The sequence below is a fragment of the Lolium rigidum genome, chromosome 4 (assembly GCF_022539505.1).
Source record: "Lolium rigidum isolate FL_2022 chromosome 4, APGP_CSIRO_Lrig_0.1, whole genome shotgun sequence".
Lineage (NCBI taxonomy): Eukaryota > Viridiplantae > Streptophyta > Magnoliopsida > Poales > Poaceae > Lolium > Lolium rigidum.
The window spans coordinates 57,909,704-57,917,200 of record NC_061511.1 but is presented as its reverse complement, the minus strand read 5'-3'; the positions used below and the strand labels follow the sequence as shown (position 1 = coordinate 57,917,200).

General features: G+C 43.0%; 1 long non-coding RNA gene across 4 annotated transcripts; it reads right to left on the bottom strand.

Annotated features, from left to right (window-relative positions):
* Positions 1-926: 926 nt before the first annotated feature.
* Positions 927-4,544, bottom strand: LOC124650635. Of its 4 annotated transcripts, none has more exons than XR_006987082.1 (5): positions 4,428-4,544; positions 3,953-4,340; positions 3,653-3,828; positions 1,952-3,558; positions 927-1,168 (listed from the first exon to the last, which is right to left on the bottom strand). It is a non-coding gene; the product is annotated as an uncharacterized LOC124650635 (long non-coding RNA). The 4 variants fall into 4 exon arrangements; XR_006987081.1 differs by having other exon boundaries at positions 3,122-3,558; XR_006987080.1 differs by having other exon boundaries at positions 927-3,558.
* Between the last annotated feature and the right edge of the window lie 2,953 nt (positions 4,545-7,497).

The following is a 7,497-nucleotide window of genomic DNA, read 5'->3' as shown; positions in this document are numbered from 1 at the left end:
TGGAGTTTCAATTAAGCATGTATGCTGTCAAATATTTTAGGGTGACGTGGCCTCATAGATTTGCAAAGAAATCTTGTAGTGGGGGCTAGCTATTTAGAGATAGAAGATAGAAGATAAATGCAACCAATGAAGGATAACATGGTGGCATGACTTTAAGAGAAGAGAAAACTGAACACATGTAATCGAACGTGTGCAGAATCGTGCAACTTTTTTTTCTTCTTTTGATTAGGTGGCAAATTATCTTTGGTGGCAAGCTATGATTGCTTGGATGTGAATGATGAGGTGGATACCTTGCATGTGCAGGAAAATAGGATCACCTATTAAGAATGGAAAGATATGTGCACATCACGCACGGTTTTCTTAAAGCACGCGCATGTTTGATGCCTTAGGGTAGGCCTAACGTTTTGTTCACGATAGCATATAATTTCTATGACAATACATAAAAGCTAGCTGTTGTGCTAATCGCTATGCTAACTGTTGAGCTTCCCGTTGTGCTATACATTGGTTTATTTCCTCGAACAATCATAAGGAGATTCCAATAATGCGTGACAGATTCAGATTCAGTTGAGGTCGAGGTGAGCTTCCTGCGAGTGTCAACGTAGTCCAAGGTAGCGACGTCAAGAATAAGTAGCACTTAGAAGTAGGGTCAGTACTCAGTCCGATTATATGCGGAAGGAAGGGTGCTGAAGTTACGTACGTACATACGTGCTAGGACAGATCGAGAGAGAGAGGGGTTGGTCAATGTACGTTTTGGCGGCAATGTACTGGCGCAGACGCAAGTAATAATTGCCTTTTATTTAGTTACTAGTGGTTGGGGCGCCCCTTGGGGCGCCTCCTCGCCGGTCAGTGGCAAGCCAATCACAGCCCAATGAAAAAGCTATCAATATACATGTTAATCAAGTTCTCCTCTGCAACTCCGCACACACTTGCATTCAGGTTTGCATCCAATAAAATACCAAATGGCGACCTAATTGTTTACATAAACCAACAATCTTACATGAAAAAAACCTATAGAAAGGTGGACCAAACCTAAACTAAGCTACCACTCATGGTTTACAAGTTTACATAGACCAAAGATGCACATATGAAAAAGAAATCAGGATCAGCCTGAACTCTGAATTAAGCTGGCTTGCAGATTATCTTCGTTGTATGAAAATGAGACTGATACCTACAAAAGAAATCAACAACATGATCAGAGGGATCTTCTGACAAGTAATGAAATCTATGTAAAGATAGATGCATGTTCTTCAGCAATCAAAAAATATGCATGTACATCCAGTTGACTACTGGAACTCTTTTCTATCAAATATTTAACAAAGAACATCGAAATGGGAGTAAATTTTTTAATACATCTGAATACAAAAAAAACGAGATAAAAAGAGGAGAGTCACTTGTGTGATTGTGTCCAAAGGCAACAATCATTATGTATAGAAATAACACATTGCTGCTACAAATAAGTCTATGTAGAGAAAAACAAGATTCCGACTTAATCCATACTCAGATAAGGAAAAGCCATATTTCTTTTGTTTTTGTAGCATGAAGAGATAAAGATAGATTTCTTTATCAACAATTTGATAATTAGCAGGTAAAAATAGGTATTAAAAAGCAACCAGCCAGCCATAATGCTATAAGTAAGATATGGCTTTCTCAAAACATTAAGACAATGTCTTTCCCGTAAGTAGATGCTAGTATAGCAAATATACCAAAATGCTAGCAGCTAATGAATATAACAATAAAGATCATTATAAACCGGAAACCACGCATAATTTTTTCATCTACGAATAGTAATGTCGTATTTAATACTGACACTAAACCATATGTCGATGGCTCTCTATGAACATACAAGCACCACACTAAAATTTTGGGAGTTAATATTGATTAAATTTATAGATGCTAAAATGATCTGGCTAACAATAAGTGTGCATTTTGGTATATCAAATGAAGTGCTTACATAAGTGTTCTTAGAGTAAGGTTAATCTTGAGAGGCTCAGGTGGCGCACAAAGGCTGGGCAGGCGCTAGCCTTGCTTCTGTGATATTCATTGGTCCACACGTCGAGCCATAATTGGGCACTGGCCTTGCTTTTGGGCGCAGGCAATCAAAGTACCACATGGCATACAATTATAATATGGCTCTTATGTGTTAGCAAGGGAGTAAATACAACAATACTGTTACTTTGATTGCCAATTATCTGAACAGAGGGAGTAGGATATTAGACAATATTATCCGAGCTTTGTACTGATAAATGCATGAAATAGTATTTTCCCAAGTATCATTAATGAGGCTAGACCAGTATTGTGTATGATTGACACCTATCGCACTCTTCTCCTAATAATCGAAGCTTGAAAAACTGCTGCAGCCTACATAGTTAATGGATTCCAATCTGGCATTCTGAGGACTGACAAATTGTTCCACGTCACATATTTCCATGTTATATATTAACATTTCCATGCAAACAACGGTAGAAATGGATGGACTTTTCTCTGAATGATGAAAGACAGTGACAACAACAGAATCCACCAATCAGAGGTCCTGTAAGAGGTTCATGTCCTTCTTGGCTATCTGTTCCAAATTCCTAGTTCAACACAAAAAGTTAGCTAAGCGGATGGGGCATGCGATGGTAACATACCTTGCAAGCTAAAGGAGGTAATACTCTATATGTGTCCAAATCGTTCCATAATCAGACAAAACAAGCGCTCTTCATCATCGACACTGACCGTCTTGCTGGCATGTAGCGGCAACAACACAATACAGAGGGAAAAGTTCCTAGAGAGATCCTAATAAAAAAAACTAACCCAAAGCATAACTATATGGATCCTTTAAGCAATGCTTTAGAATTCATTTGGTACCTCTTCCATCATTCATTAAAAACTCTCTAAAGAAAGTTGTTGTGTAGATTAGCATGTAATGTATGAGCCGTATACAGAAGTCAGTGCGGACAAAACAGTCGGCAAAAAGTAAATCATCAAGCCAAGTAAAGCATTATGCCATCATCATACTTGTTTAGCAGGCAAAGCAGGAATAATAATAATTCTTTGAAAGGGTATAACATATTAGAGCAAAGTATAAAAACATATGTGCATATTAAACTTGGGCATGAGGTTGTACTAAATTTTAGGCAACCTGGTTTTGAATGATGAACTCCAGGTAGAGGCGATACATTTTTAGTGATGAACTCCAGGTGGTTATCTGCAACAAGTCGACTCCCTGCCACGTGCAGATGCTTTTCTCTATCTGTTGCCAATTAGTGAATATACTCAATGCAATAATCTGTAGCTGGTGAAGAACCTATAAACATTCAGGTTTATAAAATCAATACTTAATTGAATGGATTCGCCAGAATATCAGCTAAAATGCAGTTAAAATAACATAGTAAGTATAACAATATTTTCTAGGGTAACGAAAACCTAGACGACAGAATGGAAAGCTAGCAATGCCAAGTAATCAGTCACATCGTAAACAAGACCACCAGTAGTAACAGAATAACCAGAATAGTACTATTATTTCCATATGCCGAGAAGGTTAACCATAAAATTTCCACTGTACTTCCTGTATAGAAGCTGCCAAAAACAATTAATGTGTATCAGCACCTACACATACATGCAAGTGCTTACTCTACTATAGTTACTACAACTCTGGAATCGACGCTTGTACCTGGGAAATGAAATACAGGTTTGTAATCAGTGCAGAGTGGAGAATGGTGGGTATGGTCGAAGTGTAGAACAACTTTATTGGATATTAGCTTCTCTGCCCAAGAGCATTCTTTGACCTCACTGGAAACACAACATGGAAGCCTTTGAAATACATAACCATAAGAAAGACCAATGAAACTGAAAAAGAAAACAGATAAGAATGAAACCATCAGAATGCATTGCATGAGTGATTTATCACCAAGATTTGAAACAAGAACAGACCAATGCAATTAAATTATACAGAGAATTAGAAAGGAGCTACCTCATATGGAGAGGTGCAGCTAGAAGCGAGGAGAAGGAGATGGTGCCGTTCTCCAAGGCGGACGGGATGAGGATAGCGGGCCAAGTACCTCGGTAATACATCCTCGTCGGCTGCCATGGCACCCCTTCGCCGTAGACCAGCATGAGGGAGGAGGGTGCAGGATGATGATGTCGCAACCGCTGGCTCTCGCCTCGCCGGGGTTGCAGACCATCAATGAAGTGGCCTCGTTCCGCCGTGCACGACGAAGAAGGGGTGGGCTGGATGGGGTGAAGCTCGGCCGGCGTGGGTGTGCCATTCCCATCGTGTGCTCCTCCTTGCCACCGGCGGCGACGGCGGCTCTCACGCCCTTGGCATCTGCAGCCTTGCGCCCCTTCTTCTACGGACCAATCTGAAGGGGAAAAAATGGGGAAGGGTGAGGCACAAAATCAAGACACAAAAAACTGGACAAGAAATCCCTAAAAAGAAACAGCCACACCTCAACTAAATCCTTTCATGGGGCACGAAACGGCGGCGGGTAGGAGATCGTGCGGGTGTAGCAGCGCGGTCTAGTATCACTGCAGCTGAGCTCGAGGAAGACGAAACGAGAACCAGGATGAGTGGCTGGGTCTTGGTCAGAAGGGGCAGAGAAAAATGCATCAAAGCCGTGTAGAAGCAAAGAACAACACTGCTCCGCTTGACCTGTTTTTCAAGCCAAAATGACACAGACAGACGGGCCCAGAATGTAATCGGGGCCACCTGCGGAGAGTGACAGCCTGAAGAGCAACCTAAAACAAACAAGGTGGTAGAAACAGACGGACCTATCGCTGAACCCACTGTAAACAGAGGGAAACAACCATTGCACACAGTCTCTCACCGGCATAAAGGATGACATATAGGGCCGAAGGAGAAGAGGGCCTACATACAGCTTAACAAGAATGCGACAGACGAGTTTGCACAACGAACCGAACAAAGGACGATGCAGTGTGTAGTGGCCAGAGGCACATGGGGTCATGGACTCATGGGGGAAATCAAAGGCACCGACCGCATCACATGATCACACGGCAAATGGAACCATTGCTAGCCAATGACAAGCGGGACCATAAATAGCTATGCCCCATCAGCAGTGTGTACAGGAAAGAGCACTCGGTGTTGGTTAGATTCAGCAAATTAACCACCGTGCCCCACATGACTCAATCGGAAGCCAATCTTTCAGCCAAACAAATCGAGCGATGCGGCATGCGTGGAGCGCTGTGGGAGGGGGCAAGGGTACTCGCACTTCATATTTCTCAATATGCTTGTGGCCGGTAGCTACAGCTATAGATTTGTTGATCGTTCAAGTCTGCATCTCAGAAGTCAGGACCGACATAGCTGGCAGGTAGGTTAGGAAGAAGAAGAATTAGCTAGTTGAAGAACAGGTCATGGTCAATCTCCCTCTGACCAACCTATCTCTTTCCATCTATACATGTCATTGCATACCGAGCGGATTAGAGAAGCTTCCACTTGTGCTTCCTTGCATTGATTTATTTTGAAGTTCGCTGGCTGTTACATATGGTTGCAGAGTAATCTGGTCATCCAAATAGAAATGGTTCAATTCCACGGAGAAGTGAATCGAATCAAATGTCTGATCAACTATATATTCAATGAACGTCACACATTTTAATGTACATATATGAACAATTTGTTATGTTGACAGAATTATATCAAAGCAGATAAATCAGGCATTGAGACTGCGACAAGCATATATTTTGGGAGGACAGGAGCTGAAGAAACAGTAAATACGATATGGATGAATAGATGGACATGAAAAACTGAAGATATGTTTGATATGAAAGGAAGGATGCGGGAAAGAGGTCCGGTGACCGTACACAACAGCATTATTATGACAGATTAAGATCACAGGAGAAAGACAAACTTCAATCATAAATATTCCCTCCATCTCATGAAATATGCCTGAGATTTAGAATTTAGATATATCTAAACACTAAATGATATCTAGATATACCTATTTTTTCATGGGATAGAGGGTGTATATGTAGTGATGATGAGAGCAGAAGAAGAGTCGCTCGCCGTGACACTTTCGAGCTACAGTTGCATCCGGGTATATCGCCCCAGAAGCTAGCGGTCTCGGCAGGGCAGATATCGAGTATATGCAATTATACTAGTACGTAGTTCCACTTTTCGGGAGTTGAATTGGAGTGATGTGCATGGTGCCGGCCAGAGATGCCATGCACCTGCGCGCATGCTGCATCCATCTCCAGCCGCTAGCTATCATATCATATATCCACGAACCTTCGTCTCCTGATTTTCTGCGTCTTCTAGTTAGCGAGCTTAGATGGATTAGTGTACAAATGCTTGTACTGAGCAACAGCATTACAGAAGATGGTTCTTTACAGAAAATTGGAGTATTAGATGGCGTTTTGGCCCCAATTTTATTCAAACCAGCCCTAACACGATTTATGGAAAAGATTATTGCATATGTTTACAGCACGACGAACCGGGGCTGCTCGCTAATACTCCGTCCGTTCACTGATGTAGTACAAAGATGTACTAAATAAACGGCAACCAATACAGAACGAAAGGAGTAATTTACAAATTAATTGCACAACGGCAGAATATTTCCAAATCAAGGCAGCAGTCAACAATATTCATCCAACAGCTGATCAATTAGTAATTGACTAACTCTTGGCTACATCGAGAGGCCTAAAAGACATGTGCAATATCTAGCTCTATAGGTGTGTGTGTATTTATATATACGCACGCATGTCCTCCACGCATCATACATACTTGTACACCTGGACGAGTTAGTGAAAATAGAAATGCATGTATTTTCCTAATTTGCACACCGCTCACAAATGTTTTATTTTCATGAAAAATAGAGTGGTGTGTGGAAAAATCTTATATATTTCACTTTAATAAGACATACTAAGTTTGACCACTACAGGAATGGAGCTAGACGCCGACGGCCGGCTTCCCTCGGCGTAGCCACGCCCGGCCCTCGGCGTAGGCTACGCCGACGGCAGCCCTCAACGTATCGCCTCGGCGTCCAGGTCCCTCGGCACATGGCACCGTGCCATCGGCGTAGGCCCGACCGTCGGCGTACACCGCCTATGCCGATGGTGCGCGTTCACCCTCGGCGTCGCTGCCCTCGGCGTCTCGTGGCAGGGCGCCGTCGCCGTTAACAGGACGCCACCATACGCCGACGGCCTGGCCCTCGGCATAGGGCAGGCGGCCTCCTCGTCCGTGAGCGACGTGGCGCGTCATGGCGCTGCCAGCTGCGCGTCTACGCCGAGGGCAACCCCTTCGGCATAGGGCAGGCGGCCTCCTCGTCCGTGAGCGACGTACTCGACAATGACATACAACCATCCTCTTAACCATCCAACGATACGGTTTTTGGAGGACCACGATTACGCCTTGGTAGATCTGAAGAACTCGGATCATTCTTTTTCTCATGTGAACTAGACCCTAGAATTTTGTTCAAGGGCAATAAATTTGTTTCTAGAACCTTTATTTTAGTTTGGGTGAACCAGCGTGAGAACGCAAACCAGGTTCCGGCCGGTCGTGGTCAG